The sequence below is a fragment of the Coenobita brevimanus genome, chromosome 29, assembly GCF_032717465.1.
Source record: "Coenobita brevimanus isolate Jiangsu-jjx chromosome 29, ASM3271746v2, whole genome shotgun sequence".
NCBI classification, from domain to species: Eukaryota; Metazoa; Arthropoda; class Malacostraca; order Decapoda; family Coenobitidae; genus Coenobita; species Coenobita brevimanus.
Genome location: NC_136982.1, coordinates 45,191,671 through 45,211,779, shown reverse-complemented (window position 1 = coordinate 45,211,779; position 20,109 = coordinate 45,191,671). Strand labels below are relative to the sequence as shown.

General features: G+C 40.1%; 1 pseudogene; it reads left to right on the top strand.

Moving 5' to 3' along the window:
• Nucleotides 1-5,522: 5,522 nt before the first annotated feature.
• On the top strand, nucleotides 5,523-18,933 carry LOC145395043 (cAMP-dependent protein kinase catalytic subunit 1-like; annotated as a pseudogene).
• The last annotated feature ends 1,176 nt before the right edge of the window (nucleotides 18,934-20,109 follow it).

The following is a 20,109-nucleotide window of genomic DNA, read 5'->3' as shown; positions in this document are numbered from 1 at the left end:
TCTGTACATGGATGGGGTAATAAAAGAGGTACAAGGTAGGGTAGTGGATGTTGGAGTGGCCCTGGTGAGAGAGGATAGTGTTTGGAAACTCCCTGTACTGTTGTTTGCAGATGATACTGTGTTGTTGAGTGAAGACGAAGGGGAGCTGCAAGGCTTGGTGGATGAGTTTGAGAGAGTGTGTAAGAAACGGAATCTAAAGGTGAATGTAGGGAAGAGTAAAGTGATGGTCTTTGAGAGAGGTGAAGTCAGTGAATGTACAGCGAGGTTGGATGGTGAGGAATTGGAAAATGTGAGTACGTTTAAGTACTTGGGTAGTGTGATGAGTAAGGATGGAGGTTTGGAAGGGTGAAGTGCTTGAAAGGGTACAGCAGGGAAGAAAGGTTGCTGGTTCTTTGAAAGCAGTGATAAGAAACAGGGAAGTGAGCATGGAAGTGAAAAAGTTACTACATGACATTATTGTGATACCAACTCTAACGTATGGAAGTGAAGCTTGGACGTTGTTGGAAGGACACAAGTCAAGAGTGAGAGCAGTGGAAATGAGTTATTTAAGAGGAGCCTGTGGAGTCACATGGAGAGACAGACTGATGAATGAGGATATAAAGGAGCGTTGTGGTGTGGATGTGGATGTGATAGGAAGCGTTATGAGGAACACACTGAGGTGGTTTGGCCATGTGGAGAGGATGGAGGGTGAAAGACTGACGAAGAGAGTGTATGTGAGTGAGGTGGAGGGGGAAGAGGGAGGAGGAGGCTGAGGATGAGATGGAGGGATGGGGTGGAGAGGTATATGAGAGAGGAGGGTGTGAGTTGGGAGCAGGGCAGTGAAATGGCGGGGGACAGGGCGACGTGGAGGCGTTTTGTTTGTGGCCACCCCAAACGGGATTGAGGTGTCTGGCAATAGATAGATAGTTACACTACACGTGGCCTCGGAGTCCCCAGGGGAGGGACCATAAATGCCCCCACCTTCTGCCCCTCTCCCGGTGACGACTCGAGCTGCCTGGAATCACTGTCTGACTCTCTTCTTCTTCATTTCTGCAACATTCGCGGCCTTTCCTCTAACTTTCGCCCTGTTGAGCACCGCCTCTCCTTCTCTAAACCTCACCTTCTTTTTCTGAGACTCAGCTGTCTGAGGCAACTGACAGCAGACCCTTTTGTGTATCCTCCTACCTTCTCTATACTCATTTCAAAGCCAAAGGTGGCTGTTGTGTATATATACACAACGTCTTATCTTGCTCTTGTGTTCCTGAACTCGATACTTCTGAATTCTCTACACTCTGGCTTTGGCTTTCCTGTCATTCTCTGACTAATTAGTCATTCTCTGACTCTGTTTACTTATCTCCTAATTCTACTGACTATCAAAAATTCTTTGACTATCTTACTTCTACAATGGAACACATTCTATCCATTTCTCCTTTCTCTGAACTCTCCATTCTAGGAGATTTCAATGTTCACCACCACCTTTGGCTCACCTTTCCTATCACTGATCCACCTGGTGAACTAGCCTACACCTTTTCTATCCTTAATGACCTAGAGCAGCTTGTACAGCACCCTGCCCGTATTCCAGACCGCCTTGGAGAGAGCTCCAACGTACTTGACCTCTTCCGTACAGCTAATCTTTCTGCTTACACTGTTAACCTTTTCTCTCCGTTGGGCTCCTCCGATCACAACCTTATCACCTTAACGTGTCCTATCACTCCGGTACAGCCTGTGGACCCTCCAAAGAAACGTTGTCTGTGGCACTTTGGAGCTGCGGATTGGGAGGCCCTCAGGCAGTACTTCTTTGATTTTCCCTGGAATGATTATTGTTTCCATGGCCGGGAGCAAAAAAAAAAAGCATTTAGACACAGGAAGTTGACTGCTGGGATTAAATATAATTAATTAATAAAGCATGTTGCTGGATTTGAGGGGTTGTTGTTGTTGATCAACCCCAGAGTGTCTGGCTGAGCTGACCTATCAACCACAGGCCTGCAGTCCCTGCAGGATATTCCCATGCAGTGATCCACTAGATATGGGGAAAAGTGCAGAGGTTTGGTTCCTGGATGGATGTCATGTTTGCATCACTCCACTCATTTAGCAAGGACACCGTAGCAGGCCCCACAGCTTCATCCTGACTTAGCTGTTATCCATTAGTTCATCCCATTCCGTGTTTCTGCATGTACTGTGTTGTTGATCTTCCTGATGCCTTTCTCCTTCTCAGGAACTTCCCCTCGAGGGACGGCCATGACAGAAGTCTCTCCAGACTTCAGTGTCATTTCTTGTCTTCTTTGCTTTCTCTCCCATTCTTCTTCAATTCCCACTGCTCTTTTATGTAACCTGTTCAGTCTAATGATGTCATTTGTTTTTTATTGCTTCCCCAAGATGATTTTATTCAGATTATGAGAGTCTTTTCATGCTGGATAGGTTAGATACAGCCCTCATTAATCTCTTCACCACTAGAGATCCTTCCTAAAAAGAATAAAGATCATCTGGAGGTAGCAAGAATAAGTTATAAAGACATCACCATACGGAAGGAGTTAAATTGTTCAACTTCAAGGTAGCCAAATGTACTAACCATTTTTTTTTTTTTTCCACCTTCATATGTGGTCTTAATCTTCTAATGTTCTCACCTCTTGACTGATGTAGAACTCTTGTCATTCTTTTGTTCTCCCTAGATACCATGAAACTCAGCAGTCACAATGCCCTTCATACGGTTAATTAAATTGCATCCATTAGCATCCCACATTAATATATTCATGTTCATTTGTTTGCTTATCCTTCCAGATTACTTATAATGATACTTTAGACCACTCATTTTCATAGGCTTGACTTATACTTTATGGTCCTCTTACATTTGTCTATATGTAATCATAATGAAGCTTTGATATCATTAAGATATTAAATTGAAGTACCTGTACATGATGGGATGAATACAACCTATGTACTTTTTGCAGGTAGTAATTTCTTTTCATGGGCATTTTTCCTGGAGGGGATGGGAGGATAAATGGGCAACCCCCCGTCATTGGGACGGGGATATTCTATATAATATTACCCCCACCCCCCTCACCAACAGTTCAAATAATCCAGGGGAAAAAAGCAGAAATTAAACCTGCAATTACGTGAAATAGTTTTTGTTTGCATGAAAAATACAGTTATTTTAAGTCCTGAATATTGAATATTATAACATCAGAGAATGTAAGTTGATCTGATGTAGGAAGCACAAGTTTAAAAACAAATATAACTGTGATGATTAAATGGTGCCATATTTGGCTGCAAGTAATGAATTATGCTATTTTTCTTGTCATCATACTACAGTACTTAACTGACATTTTGCTTGCTTTAATTACATTATATACAACCAGTTATAGAAGCTCACTTAGCAGTGGCCTGCTTGTCTCAAAAGTACTGAACATCTACTTTTTAGTCTTGGAGGTCACACCTCCAGTAAGCGGAATAAATCTATGCCAATGTCTTTCACAGTATTAAGCAACTAGTGATTCTTTGTTTATCCCATGCATCTCCATCTCCTTCTCCTATGTAGCTGAACAGTCATAAATATCCTGCACCTGACATTTCATACTTTATTAAAATTAAAAACAATTGTATAATGGTCCATCCTGGTAGATTACTTTATCTGCAATAAAACTGTATTACTGTACTGTATAATACTCCATCCTGGAAGGTGAAGGCAGTCAGTGTTCTGACATTTAATAAGGTCCTGCCTTCATGTGACTGAATACAGCATTGTGTAACAAGTCAGATTGTTTCCTCCAACCCAGGAAACTATTTACTGCATTGGGTGGTAACCATATAACCAACAAATCAATGCAGGGTGGTAAAGTGGGTAAGGGGCTCCAGCTGGATATGGCCCATTTAGGTTTTAAATCTAAGAGGTGGGTGGGGTTTATTGCTCACAACACCACTTAGGGGTGAGCAAGTGATCATTCTTGCCTTAATGTCTGATATTAGTAGACTAGCCCCTGAGCCCCAAAGCTTCAGATGGATCAATAAAATCATAAGCAGTGCCCATTGTATGCAATATTCAGTTTGTCCATATTTGCCCACCACTACACACACATACACAGTTCTTCCTCATAATAACCCGTTATGGGTGACATAAACTACTTTTTTACGTGTCCGACTCCGGGCAAAGGCTCAGGGCCTATTTCTTGGGGGCAGTGGCCTATCCCAAGGCCCAGTAGTCCTCCTACACCTCCACCTGTCACCACTTCGGCGCTAACACCCACCGTCCATATTGAATACATGCTAGGCTATCTCATACAAGACTGGTGTATTGGTATTAGCGGGGGTACTTTACGACATGTCGGCGGGTCATCTGGTAGATCAGGAAAGTCTGCTTTTTAGGAAATTCAAATCCTTAAACTGTTCCCTGCCCCAGCCGGGATTCGATCCTGGGTCCATTAGGACTGCAAGCCGCCTCTCTACCGATTCAGCCACCGTTCTTTATGACATGCAGTCTGTGAGCAGTATGTTCTCAGACTGCTCGTATAGGCAGCATCTCTCTGAGAACACAGTTTTTCAACCATTTTTCCTACATTATGATCCATATATTGCATGCATAGAAATGGTGCTATTAATCACAGAAACTATGCAAGTTTCTTAATTTTAATGATGGTAGGGCTTGCAGGGGTAGATAAGATGGGGTTTCCCAACTGACAGCTGAGGAAGAGGTATGTGTTTTGGCTCAGAGCAGCGTGTGTTTTGTCTTCAGTGGTGCGGGGTTGGGAGGAGCAGCTTGGTAAATAGGAGTTTGTGATGTCGGAGGTGACACTGGATTTGGCCCACTTCTGCCTGCTATTTCACATCTTTTGGGGTGTTAGGCATGTCCAGGGGTATACTGCACATGGATTGTTGACCCGTCTGTGTACAAGGCCAAGAGGGACACCGTGAACATGGTACTAAGGAGAAGGACTGTATATATCTGCTGGAATGTCTGTCATTTATACCTAGCCTAGCCTAGACTTTTCAACCTCCTTATTCTATCTTAACTTTGTTTATTTGCCATCAAGCCTTTTTATAGAGCAGAGCTTTGGCTACCATCCTTTTTCTGTAATTTCTTTATTATCATTCCACTTACAGCTCAACCTTTTATCTGTGTAGCTTTTGAAAGTACCACAGCTAGTATCCATAGGAGTTCTTAAACCATCAGTTCTTTACATTATTGTGTCCCTATTATTCTTGATGTTTTGATGTTGCTGTTTCCATTATCTTAAAATTTAAGAGAAAAGTTTTCATTTGCTGAATGTGAAGGTAGATAACGAAGACATTTTTAAAGGAAATGATCTGAATATGATACCCTGATATACAGTATTTTTCACATTATATTCAGTACTGGAATGAAATCATCTGATGTCATTAAGTGTGTTCTGCCAGGATTGCAGTGACCTTTTGCTAATTACAGACATTGTTAGATTGTTGCCCAGCAGAAGTGCACCATTCCAATGTCAGGAGAAGGAAGAATGTCTTAATTCATTGGTACTAAAGATAAAAGCTTATTTTAAAAACCCAATCACACAGTATGTCTAGTAATGGGCAGTGGGTCTCCTCTCAAAAACTACCCAAACTATGGAGCAGCCTTCATACTGGCATTTACCTTTGCTGTAAAGGCAGTTCCAGGACAACTGCCATGGTGAAATGGGGCTGTACTCCTGTTTGATACCACGGCATCATGAACTGACCAGTCGCTCACACTAATCAGCGGAAGTGTTTGTAAGATGAAATTCATCATTTGGGTCATACTAAAAATGAAATTTAAATTTAAATATTTTATATTTAGTGTAGATTGACCCATCTGAAAAGCAGCGAGATAGCTGGTTCTTATGGTGGGTGATAAAAAGTGAATCAGATAGGAATATAGGAGACTGTTTTACTTTTTATAAAATATCAAGATGATGGTACCAGACACACATTAGGTTGACAGGAAAATAGATTTGGTGCCTGATAAGCTCATGCTGGACGTGACATAGTATCCCTTTCCACTGATATTGTAAATGGCCAAGTATAGCTTTCAGATTTCTAATATATTGTACTTTTGTGGGCAGCTGAGGTTCTGTATTAATGATAATTATTTTTATTAAAGTTTTGGCTTACCAGCTGTTTGTAACTGTAAGAGATTTTGTTTTTCAGCATAATAAAATATAAATTTTGCTTCACTTGAGTGCATGTGTGTGCTGTTGTATACAGTATTTCTAAAGCTTATATAAACTGTAATATCTGGGGATGGAGATAAAGAATAATGTATGTGTATGCCCTGTGTTATAAAAGACAACTAAGAGGTGTTGGAGTTAGAGTTTGGTACCTGCTATGATGCTAGTGGAGGGAGAGAGACCAACCTAGGTTCTGTCTTTTTCTAATTTATTTCCTCAGTGAGATATCTTTGCTCTAAATCTGCTTATCCCATATGAACATGTAAAATTGGGTCAGGTTGATTATAAAGAAAGATCAATATGATTTGCAGGACGTGTACATTTCGTATGTCATGATAATGCTGGCTTTGTTTAGAAGAGAGGAAGATTGGTATAGTATTAGTCTAGAATTGATTAGCCTGTTCTAGTATGGAGCTGTTTACAACTTTTTCATGGCAGTGTTATGAGCAGCTTTATGTAGAATGAAAAACTTGTCACATATATTGAATACTTACAAAGATTTTTTATCATATGTAAATTGAACATTAGGACACATACAGTTTGGCGTACAGTGTAAGGCTGTGTGCATTAGTTATATTCATAGAATTAATACAGTACCAGTATTTAACATAATTTTCAGTGTTTTTTTACTTGGAGTATAACCCAAGAAGTGAAGGAACATTGTGGTGTGGATGTGGATGTGATAGGAAGCATTAGGAGAAACACTTTGAGGTGGTTTGGCCATGTGGAGAGGATGGAGTGTGAGAGACTGATGAGGAGGGTGTATGTGAATGAGGTGGAGGGGGGAGAGAGGTAGAGGGAAGCCAAGGATGAGATGGAGGGATAGAGTGGAGAGGTACTGTATATGAGAGAGGGGGGTGTGAGCTGGGAACAGGGCAGTGAAATGGAGTTGGAAAGGGTGACATGGAGGCGATTTGTTTGTGGCCACCCCTTACAGGATTATGGCATCTGGCAATAGAGAGAGAGATAGATGACCCATTACCAGTGTCCTTTTCTCTCTCTCTCTCTCTCTCTCTCTCTCTCTTTTTTTTTTTTTTTGTATACCAAGTAATTTCATATTTTGTATCATAAACAGTGTAACAAAGAAAACTTGTACTGGTTATAATTAAATGGTATGTATGTGAACTAGGAGTTGAATAATTCCTTAGCACAAAGCAAGAGGATTAGTTAATGTAACTGCAGATTATCATGACATATAGCTGGTTGTAATAGGTTAATGCTGAAATTGCATTATATAGTATTAACAGCAGTTATAATTTTTGGACTCTGCAGTATATTAAAGATGTTCGTAAATCCTGGCACACTAAACTCATATTGTATTCCAGCTGTTCTTTGTGTGGTGTTCTGGTGCTGTGGCTACTTATTTTCTTTAGGTTATTCTATCTATCTATCTATCTATAGCCCGACGCCCTAATCCCGCAAAGGGTGGCCACAGACAAAACGCCTCCAAGTCATTCTGTCACCCACCATTTGACTCCCCTCCCCCCAACTCACCCCCCCCCTCCCTCATATACCTCTCAACTTCATCCCTCCACCTCATCCTCGGTCTACCCCTCCCTCTCCCTCCCTCCACCTCACCTACATACACCCTCTTAGTCAGTCTTTCATTCTCCATTCTCTCCACATGTTGATTATTGTATAATGTTAGAATAAAACTAATCATTTTGAATTCCTTTTTCAGTGAACCTAAACTAATCTTTTTAAAATTTGTTTTTCAGTGAACCTCACTCTCGGTTCTATGCTGCCCAGATTGTGCCAGCATTTGAATACCTCCACTACCTTGATCTCATTTATAGAGATCTAAAACCAGAAAATTTACTAATAGATAGCCAAGGATACCTCAAGGTTTGTTGTTGTTTTCTTGGGGAGGGGAGGGGAGGAGCATTTTTTTTATTTCCAATATACACATTACAGTTGCAAGGAGTGTCATTTGAAGTTATTGATAGACATATTGAATAGTTTGATAAATTGCAATGCAGGTAACTTTATTATATGGAATGTTTGTAAATTATGTTGAATTTCTTTCACATACAGTAGGAATGCATTATTGTTCATTATATGCATAAAATGTGTGTATTTTAGTGTATTTGTATATTTAATTAATGATGTTTATCTTGAATTTAGTCAGACAATGTGCATGTCATTTCAATGATTACTTTTAATATTTCATTACTTTTAATATTTCAGGTGACAGACTTTGGATTTGCCAAGCGAGTCAAAGGATGGACGTGGACATTATGTGGAACCCCATGAGTACTTGGCCCCAGAAATCATTCTTTCTAAGGTTCATTCTTTTCTGATACTTCTACTGTATTTAATTTCTCTTTCTATTTGGCCGATTATCTGGACATTGATATTATCCTTATCTGGCTAGAAAGTAGGTGTTTTCTGTAATATATAGATATGTTAGAATACGGAGTATGAAATGGAGAGAGTACAGTAGTCAAGGACTTAGACATAATTATCACACAACATTGTTATAGAAGTTGGTCAGGCATATAGCTTAATTGATACATGTCCATAGTGGTGCTTTTTATATTATGAAGGTTGGGTTTGAATGTAATACTGAAACTGTTTTGACAGTAACTATGTTGGACATGTGGTTATAAGAAAGAGTTATGATGGCAGTTGTGTTTTGATGGAAGTGATGAAAATGCTAGTGATGTTAGTAGTGTGAAATAGGTATTAGCTGGTTGGTTCCCATTACAGCCATGAGAGTGATTTATGGCAGTTGGTTGATATACTTCTTTTGTTATTAAATGTACTCAGCTACAAGTCCAAGGTGAGAGTCTCAGGCTATAGCAGGTAACAAATTGTCAACATTAATGTAATTTTCTCCCATCATGCAGCAGTTTGAACCATCTTGATCATAATCCTGAACCTGTTTCTCATCAAAAGACAGTGGTGGTAGAATCAGTTTAGGCCAGACAACCATAAATACATGTCTATCTGTTGCAAGAAAGTGGCTTGGTGTCACTGGTGGCATGGTTATTCTTTGATCCCCAGACATAATGTGCTGCATTGTAGGGCTGGTGCACTGCCTATGCTGAAGGGTACAGGGAAGGAAAATTTTACTGTACTGTATTGGGTTTGCACTAAAAAAAGAGAGGCCAGAACACTGGTTTAATGATGTGGATAATCTGCTGTGTCAATGATTATGATGATATTAGTGGTGATGTAGTTATGTGCCATGAATAAATAATATCTGTCAGCTGTAATGCCAGGCTGTGCTCAGAAATGTGTTTGAGCAGCTGGCATGAAGGGCTTCCCCACCAGCCCTTGTTGGCAGTGGTGGATGGATGAGTTTGGTCGGCTGCAGTGACGTTGCAGTCAATCTGTGTTGGACAATATGTGATGAGTGTTGGAGTAAACTTCAGCATACTCAGTGGATGTAAAGGACTAAAGGGGGAAGTTGCTCTCTAAGTTCAGACTAGTCAGTCATGAATGTGGGGATGTTATTGGGAGTACAGTGGAGCGTACTGGAGATGTTAAGTGGCCTGCCCTGTTGTGGATAGGAAACACAGTGGGTGGGAGATTACAGTAATTGTAAGCAAGTTGAAGAAGGTATTAGTATTTTATTTATTTTTTGTAAAAGTGAAAGGTCTAGAATTGGTGGGGTGTGAATTCTGGCTGCTTAGCAGTTGGTAGATACAGTGGAGTGTGGAGGTGAAAAGTGAATACAACAGTACTACTCATCAAGCCATTGGTTATGACATCCCTCCAGTTGTATCTATGTATGCCTTCAAAGCTGGGAGATGTATGGAGGTGGAGGACTGGTATTGGGGCAAATTATTACTTATTTCAGAATTTGGTGAGAAAATAGTGATGCTGGGTGATGACTTAAGTGGACATTTAGATGAGTTCATGGGTCTCAGGGGGTGCTTGGTGGGGTGTGGTATAGCATAAGGAATGTTGAAGGTGAGAGAATACTTAATTTCAGTGATGTATTAACCATGGTTGTATGCAACACATTGTTCGTGGAAAGAGCAGGCAGACTGATGATATATGAATTGGGTGGTGTTGAAAGGCATACTGATTATTTCCTATTTAGTAAACCTGAATGGAAACATTTCAGTACAGTAACATGAAGGGGATTAGTGAAGATGAATGTCTCTCTTTATGGTAGGTGGGGGCACTCACCATCCACTCACTTGATGTAGTGCTGCTTTGGGTGTCTGCCAATTCTTCTCTTCCATCCTTCCTTTCTGTCTTTCATTCCTTCACTCTTTCCTTCTCCTTCTGCAGACGGGTGACTTTACACTCTCTCTTCTGTCTTTCTTTCCTTCATTCTTTCCTCTACCTTCTGCTTATGGGTAACTCTACACTGAATGACAAACCAAATGATTTCCTGTACACCAGGGAACCATTTACTACGCTGGATGGTAACCATATAACCAAATTATGGCGTCTGGTGGCTTAGTGGGTAATTAAGGTGCTCCAATTGGATTGAGCCTGTGTGCTGTAGGTTTATATCCAAGGGGTGGTTGGGGTTTATTGTTTACGTAATGCCACTGAGGGATGAGTAAGACTGGTCACTCTCATCTTAAATGTCAGGACCAACTTGCCTAGCCCAGGGTTCCTATGCTCCTCATGGGGTGACATAGGATTGGATGATGGATGGATATATGAATGTATCTCACAATTTAAGTCATTTTCTGAAAAGAAGTAGGAAGAAGAGAAATGCATATGTTCCAAGGAGAAGCTTTTTCCTAAACAGAGAGCAAAAGTTGGGATTTTTGCTCATCTTTAACTCGTTTTCATTCTTTAATGGAAGTGATATTGTAAAAAACTAAGAACATAGTCAAAAGGAACATTCTGTTGCCTGCAAAGAGACGTCAAGTATAAAGGTGAATGAATTAAGTGCAAAACTCGTCATGACATAAGTATATTCAGTGTTGTAGGAAAGGTATGTGGAAGAATTATTGTAGAGTATATTCAGTGTTGTAGGAAAGGTATGTGGTGGAATTATTGTAGAGGAAGGGCTGATCGAGATGACCTAGCTAGGCTTAGATCAGGACATCACCCAGCCCTCCAAAGTTATCAGTTTATATTTGATTAGTTATAATCACATATGACATGTTAAATAATCACATATGACATGTATCCCACTTGTAGAATAGGTCCACACAACATAACACACATAATGGAGCACTGTGCAGCACACACATCCTGGAGATGCAGACGCAACATCAGTGGTGGATGAAATCTGTGGGATGACCCCGTAGAGGTGGTTGCTTATTTGCAGTCAACAGATCTACTTGGTCAGGTGGACCAAGGGTAAGCAACAGCAACAGCAACAAGACACCATAGCATTGATGTTGCAAGTGCATTGAGGAAACTTCATATATATATCCAGAGTAAACCCCATAATTTTGAGTGATTAATTAGGGACAGTGGCTGTGGGTTATGTTTGAGATTCATGTTTGTCCTTAATGATGAGTGTGCTAGTTGAGTTGAGTGACACAGTCACTCTGCTTTATTGAAGCCAGTGTTCTTGTAAGTGTAGGTAATGTTGGAACTCTCCTGCTGCATTTGAGTTTTGGGGTGCAGTGAAGGTATTGTCAAGTCATCAAAGGGGGAAGAGTTGGTAGGTTGTGGAGGAGGTGGTTGAAAAGTGAGGGTGAAAGGACTGAGCCCTATAGAACACCACTGGGGAATATTCTAAATAAAAATCTTTGTTCAAAGCTGAAAACTTGGATATGTTTCCTGAGAGGATGGTGGTTAACCACTTCTTGTTATTGTCTTCCATGTTGATCTCCAGGTATTTGATGATCAGGATATGTCTTGGTACTGTGTCAATAGCTTTACAGTATTTATGTCTGTTAGTTTTTGTATGATTCTTAGATATATGAAAGAGTTAATGAGAAATATGGTATGAGGTTTTAATGTGAAAACAGCAAAAAATGCTCTGAGAGGCTGAGCCTTTTGAAGTAAATTGTAAAGATTTGCCAGGAGGTTGCATGAGAGTGAGGTAACCAGTAATAGAAGAGGTAGACGAAGTGTGAGTTGGGGGAATGAAGTGACAGGTCACATGAGGGAGGGAAAGAGAAATGTCTCGATAAGAGGGATCACTGCCTAATTTGGATGAAAATGCCTGGAGGTTTTGTTGTTAAAACCACCTTTCCCACAGCATCAAGCAATAAGTGGAAAGCTCATCTGCTTTTCGGTCATTTAACCCCTTTGGGTTGAGGTTCCTCAATTTGCTGAATGAGAATGCCTGACAGTAGCTAAAGTAAGATAATATGGTGTCCCCATATCCATAAAGAAGCTGAATAATCCTCCAACAATGCCAAAGTAAATATTGGAATGCCTAAGTCATTTCCAAAGGGTTAATAAGTATATGTATATTACATTACGTTAATAATTTACAATTATAGTAATTGCCATTCATTGTCACTCATTGTAATGTGGCCCCAGACTCATCTGGATGTCCCAGTGAACTGCAGGCTGAAGTAACCCTTTTCCTGCACTCCACCATCCTCCTTTCAGAGGACAGGGATGGATTTAAGGGACATTTATATAATCTGGCAGTGGAAGGTGTCTCTCTGTAGCATCTTCTTGCAGTTTACCAACAACTTTTATAACTACAGTATTATTAATAGACATTTTCCTTCATTTTTGGTTCTGTATATGCTGTTCTGTTTGTTGTATGAGAAGATAGTAATTTGATGAATGTACACCATTTACTATTGTGGGTGGTAATCACATATATATATATATAACAAGTAAATATATATTTGATGGGCCAGTGTGATGGAGCAGTGAAGTGTTAAATGATGGAAAGGTGGATGGATATATATACTACAACAATCATGTGTAATAATTTCATCACAAGAACATAGTGTTTTAATACCTGTGGCTCTTTCTTGACAGGGCTACAACAAGGCAGTGGATTGGTGGGCTTTAGGAGTACTTGTGTATGAGATGGCTGCTGGATACCCACCCTTCTTTGCTGATCAGCCCATACAAATATACGAAAAAATTGTATCAGGGAAGGTAAGAGCTATGACATGCCAACAGGAGTAAGACTATGTAGACATCATTATTATGCTTATCATGTCGCACTGTTAATCAAGTAGTATCCTACATTGATGTGTTAAAAAATGTATAGGCTATACCAGCATATATACATGCTAGTAGATAAAAAGTATGCACACTCACACACACAGTAAAGTCTTGCTGTTGTGTATATTGGATTAATTACAAGAAGACTCAGTGTTGATTTAAGCAAAAGGTTAACTGCACTGATTATATCATTATGTCTATCTATCAGTTCATTGTCAGATGCCTTAATCCTGTAGGGGGTGGCAATAAATGAATTGCCATTATACTATCCTGTTTTTAGCTATCTGACTGCCATCTCCAGCTCACATTCCTTTTTCTCGTAAACATAAGTCTCTCAAATATCCAGTGTAATTCAGCAAAACTCAGTGCTGGATACTGCAAAATGCCGGATATTACGTCGGTACCTCCAGTTGGCTATCCATTGGGCATTGAACCAGATAATATGTCACCACCCTAAGCTATCCGTCTTGACCCGCTATCCTAAAAACTTTCCTACAATACACTAAATCTTCGTAAATCATGTCAATTTGAGTCTGGACCACTGCCGTGATTTATGAATAATAACTTTTATGTGAAAAATTAATTTGGGTCTGGACTTTGGCCAACCCGCCCCCACAGCACCCTACCTACACCTATCTAGGCACCATCAAACACAAACGTACAAATTTAGGAATATTCAGTGCATGTATTAAATAGAAATAAGCCATGTTAAGGGATCTCACCTTAATCCTATGACGAAATTGCTTAAGTGAATGGAGTGGGGTGGTGTTGGGAAGAACTTAGAACCTCTCAGTACTTGTTCTTCCCAAACTCTTTCGCCAGCTTTGAAAACTTCTCTCCCCTCTCAACACGACAAGTGAGCTCCAAACGTTGACTGTACAACAACTGCGGCAGTTTCTTGACGCCATACTGCTTAGAGCGCTTCATTGGGGGGTCGGGAGGGGCCTTGGCAGGTAGGAGGTGGGGGGAAGTTGCACAAAAGGCAGGTAACTCTCGTACTCCACGGCAACGGTCTGTAGTGTGCGGACTGGCGGGACAAGAAGAGCAACAACATGGCGGCATTAGTATGCACATATGCCACCAGGGACGCGCGGTGATTGTTTGTTGGGTCGCGATTTTCAGTTTGAATGCCGCGGTTTACGGTTCTCCTCAGAAAAGGCCCACTTGGGTGCCTAGATCCGCGATTTTCGTGACTTAACAGTGATTTAAGGTTGGCAGCAGTCTGATGGCCACCTAGCCTTGATTTATGAATCCGTAATTTAATTTATGAACACTTGATTTACGAGGATTGACTGTATTACCCATGAGTAAAAGATTAAAATTAAACATAAAATACAGTACAGTATTGACACAATACATGTAGTACAGTAATACAGTACATAATTTAATCGTACATATCATAAGTAATATAAACAGTAATCATATACAGGTATAATTACGAGTGAGCAAGCGAAGGAAAGTCTACTGTCGGAGTAAGGACAACAGAGCGAATATGAGCAACCTGGCACACCATCACACTTTGCAGAGGATAATAACTTTTTACTTATGGCAGATAGAAACCTGATTCCATTTAATACGGTGCATACACTCAATATAATTCATGTTAGCCCATACCCTCGGTCATAAGAATGTAAGAACCATGCTATATCTGGGATTTTCCTGAGGAGTGTTTAGCAGAAAACTGAAACTTGATAATATTAAAAAATTAATTTAAAAAGATTTAATGTCGTGACATTAGGTTTTTATGCAATGAAATTAAATATAGATTAAATAGATGAAAAAATACTTTCAACTTTTCTGTATCTTGGGGGTGAAATTCCATAGAGTAGACACCCATTTTCCAGCAGTTTTCTGTTTATTGGCAAGACTTACAGCCAAGATTGTCTTGTGTGTGTTTTGGGGTCTGCCTGTGTGCAGATTGAGCCCGGTGTCTGAGCCTTATGATACACATTACCTCTGAAAAGTGCATCGTACCACTGATAGCTTCCTGTTTCTGAGCTGGATGTTGCCTAATTTTGCCAGATATTGTTTTAACAGAACTGAGCCAAAAGCATGAGATAATGTAATGGGACGGAAATTGTGATGACAGATAATTGAGAGTTTAGTGTACTTGTACCACTTTACTGTATCACTGCATCTCATCCTCAGTCTTCCCCTCTCCTTCCCCCATTCACATGTGCTCATACTATCAGTTTTATATGTGTATATTGAACTGCAATCCAGTACATCCAGGAAAAGTCTAGTGCAGCCATGTAAGTTTGAGATAGTGAAAAGTGTGCCTACTGATACAATGCTGCTGCTGTAATGCAGTACATGTAAGTAATACAGAAAGAAATAAGGATGCATAGCAGTGAATCATTAATTAATTTTGTCATGGAAGTATATACAAGAATACATTAAGTCCTCTTCATAAAGCATCCTTTTTGTTATTCCATTTTGCTTTTAAGTATACACTAATCTACAGAAAAAGATTGCCCTCAAGGTTGATTGCTAACGGTGAAGTGGATTGGCCAGTTTTACCATTTTAATGCACTACAGTTCTTTGACTTTACTTTGGCCCAGCTTTTTGCCCTGTTGCAGATTACTTCACATAATTCAGTGGCAGAATAAAATATAGTGGCTCTACAGTCTTTTCATAGCACTTCTTCATGACTAGCGTCATATTCTAGTGTCAGTCTCTTGTTAGAACTCAGTAATCAAGTTGGAGAGATGGCAATTTTAGGCCAGGTTCGAGTAAAACAATTATAGTTATACAAATATCAGTATAGTTGTGTTATTCCAGAACTCGTACATAAATTGTAGAAATGCCTGAATATAAACTAGATGCTTGTAATTTTAGGTAAATTTCCTTCACTGATGTCCTTTCAACAAACAGAATATATAACTGTTCAGTTTGATGATGATGAGGAAATAATGTAAATTGCGTTAGAGCTCACAGGTGTTAACAATAACATTCATGTTATGCAGTATTAAATTTGAAAGTTCTGTTGTGTATCTTTAGGTCTCTGCCCCCTAACCCTCAGCTTCTGTGTAAACTAATAATAATATCTTGTGATTACACATACAGCAAAAGTCCGGTAATACGAATGGCAGGGGACCGAGGGTCTTTCAAACTATTGGTTTTTTCGGACTATTGGGAGGGACCTCTGAAAACATTAGACATATGTACACTCACGATCACTAATTCCTGCCCAGGGGTGTCCCCTTCCTACCCCTGTATACCCAGGGAAGAGGGGAGGGGGGGACGAAACAAGCTCCACCTGCCACTATCCCAGCTCCCGACCCTCCCCCATACCCCTACCTAACCCCCACCCCACCTGTCATACTATTCATCTTCACCTCTACAATAGAGGTGAAGATGAAAAGTAGATGAATAGTTTCATGCTGGTACATCCAAGGCCAAGAGCAAGTCCAAGCCAGATAAATCCTTAGATAAAGCCCTGAAAATTTTGAAAAAAGACCAGATAAAATAAAAAAAATTCGCCTTGACAAATTCAGAGTATTGGGATTTGCAGATTATTGGAGGCCGAAGTAGAGGACTTTTACTGTATTATGAAAATTCTTTACTCATGTCCCATTACAATTCAGTTAGAGCCCAGTGTATGGTATAATTTGTTATTATTAATAGACACCTCAGTTGCTCGATTGATAGAGGTCTTGGATCAGAAGAGAATATTCACTAACCAACGATGGTTTCAACCCAAGAAGTGTCCATAGGTATTTCTGTCACATAACTCTGGCAAGGAAACAGGGTAGCTTCCTGTGGCATTAATGATGTGGACCACAGTAGCCTAGCCTCAGGTTCTTCTATGCCTTACATGGGGAGTACTGAAGCACCAGCTATTTGTTGTAATTATTATTGCAAGTGTGTTGGAGCCTTTATAAATGATACGTATGATTTATCACTCGGAGCAAGTTCTGAGACTGTACTCAGTTTCATTTCACTTGACAGAACAGGGCCTTTCCTACAACTTGAATACAGGGAGGTCACAGAGTTATGAGTACTATAGTTTAGTTACCCCAAAATCAGCTTGTTAAGTGAATGCTTGTACATCAAATTACATTACCTTTAAAAAGACTTGGTTCCTGACCACCACCACATTACACCTACACTGCCATGTATGACAGTTTTAAACAAGAATAAATTTAGTTACACCTAAAGCACATATAGCAATAACATTTGACCTATAATAATGTATAAGTACTGTAATGGAAGCAGAATGAAAGAGAAAATAGTATAGGAATATACTGTATATGTACACTTACTGTACTTGAACAGTATACGGTACAAATGTTTGAGTTCATTGGGGTTGAGCTGCCCTTCTGTCACTTCACCACTGTTTGGAAGGCATGAAGTAAGAAGCAGAGCGAGCTCATTGTATATCACTATCATCATCATCATCTGGACCTCCTTTCCCACTCAAGGGCAGGCTGAGATGTAGCAACATCCAGAGAGCCCAAGTTTGCCCAGTCCAATGGGCCACATTTCCATTCACTGATCATTCAAGTCCCCAGAATCCTGGCTCTGTCTGATATGCCAAAAAATGTTCACCACATTCTGTAGCTTCACATAAAGGTATCCAATAGAGTCGATCATTTAGATAATACCGTACCTGTGCGTACAGCCCTTTACACCAAATATGACCAAAGTGAGTGCAAGAGAGAATGAGAGTGAGGCAGCTTGTGGAAGAGTGGGAAGGAGGGGTGCATAGAGCTCACAAACTTGCCCCCAAGACATCAGTGTCATGTTATTCCACACTTTGTCCAGCTAGCTTCGCAGCTGTGCATGTCTTGAGTTTTCATTATGTAGGCCTCTTAATTGATTCATGGATTCTCAACTGGCCATTGTAACTTTGGATTTTCAGTACTTGTAATGCCAGAAAGTGCCCAGTACATGCCAGCATTATAACACTTGATTCTTGTATAACTAGGCCTCCCTGCACTAAGTTGTGGTTGCATGAAATATGATAAACCTTATTTTTGAGGTAGGAATGAGTCTTCTTGGTGATGTATCAGATTGACCCACCACTTGGCCATCATCATAGGTGAAAGAGGCTGGGAAGCTTCATCAAGATGTACTCTAACTTAATCACAACCTTGTTATTACAGGTGCAGTTCCCTGGTCACTTCTCTTCTGACCTGAAGGATCTGTTAAGGAATCTACTGCAGGTTGACCTGACCAAGCGGTATGGAAACCTCAAGAATGCTGTTAATGATATCAAGAATCACAAGTGGTTTGCATCGACAGACTGGATTGCTGTATATCAAAGGAAGGTAAGATTGATCCAATGTATGCCCTGCTTTTTCTCACTGAAAAAGTACCGAAAGGTGGGCTGTTCAACTCACCGATTGGCTATTTTTTGTTGCACTAAGGTTTGTAGTGCAACATTTAGGGCACTTAAAAAGCTTTACTGTATGGGTAATGAAACACAAATGATTCAACATAGAAAAACACAGAAAAGGCATATTTGGGAAAAAAAAAGAAAAAAAAAGTTATGTTTATCAACACCTGATGTGGGGCAGTTGGACTTGGTGGGCTTTCCTTCAGTGAAACATTCGAGGTTTTCATTCAAGTTGCTCCGACCTTTGATGCCTTCTTGCCCAGTACTGTCCATTAGTTGTGTGCCTTCAGGAGGCCCGCCTCTCTGCTCCCCCTGCTTCAATTCGAATCGAAGCAGCCAGAAGAAGTTTGGTTATATACGTTGATTGGTCCTCCTTCAATCCATGACAGCTGCTAGCATTGAGCCCTGGAAACAATATTTGGACTAAGGTACTTGCTGCTGGCAGTGATGGAAAACATGATAGATGTTGAACTCTTCATCGTATTCATGATAATCTCCTCATGTTTTTTACCGTACCTGAATATCCGGAGCTTTCCCATAGGATCATCCGTGAAGTTGGTTTTGCCATAATTAATAATGTTTGGAGGGGGTGCTCCCCTAAGGCTGTCTTCTACCTTTTTAAAGTTGGCCACTATGACCTCTTCAGAGACAGCAGCCTGCTTCCTCAAAATATTTTGGCATATCCTGGAGGACAGCAGGACTTTTATGTCTCTTCAGGAAGCCATGTACTCAGTCTGTACTTGGAAGATTATCCTTGAAATCTGCGATGTAATCTTTACAACTGTCCAGATAGTACTGATGAAGTTGCAGCATATAAATTGCCCCAAAGTGCCAAGGCAAATTGCCTGAGTCAAATTGCCCCTTTAGTCTAAAATCATATTATTTTATAAACAAAAGCAGCTAACTTACTCTGGTAGGTGGATAAACATTAATGACACTCAGTTTGTTATTATATATCCAAGGGACAGCGGAGGAAAATACAGTTAATCTTGTCTTTATTGTTGTAAGTTACAGCTAAAAAAATGTGAAAATAACAGAATGAGAAATTGATCACAGTTCACTGACCTTCAGCAAGCTGTCCCTAAATTTAATTTACAATATAAATTAGCAATTTCAGATTATAGCACCATATGAGAGTGTCAGATATACCCCTTTTTACACTGTCTGACCACCTGAGTCTCATTACTCCTTATTGAGTCTAATTGCCTCAGGTGAGTCGAATAGCCCCATCTTACGGTAAGTAATGGTGGCAGTAGAATTACAGTAGAAGTTTGCATGATCTTAGTGGAAGGTTTTAATTTCCAGTGTCTTCAACACAAAATATGGTCACTAATTTCACTCTTGTAGCAGTACTGGTATATAATTACCAATCAAGGTCTGTTCACTCTGCACTAAGGTTTTTGTTTCCCCTCACCTCTGAAACTCACTCATACACACCTTAGTTGAAGCTTCCTCACCATGGATGCAGTGCACTCCAGTCTGCAAGAATAACTAGGCAATAAAAATGCATCTAACTGTATTTTTTTTTTTTTTTAATATATTTAGTTATTATAAATGAAGTC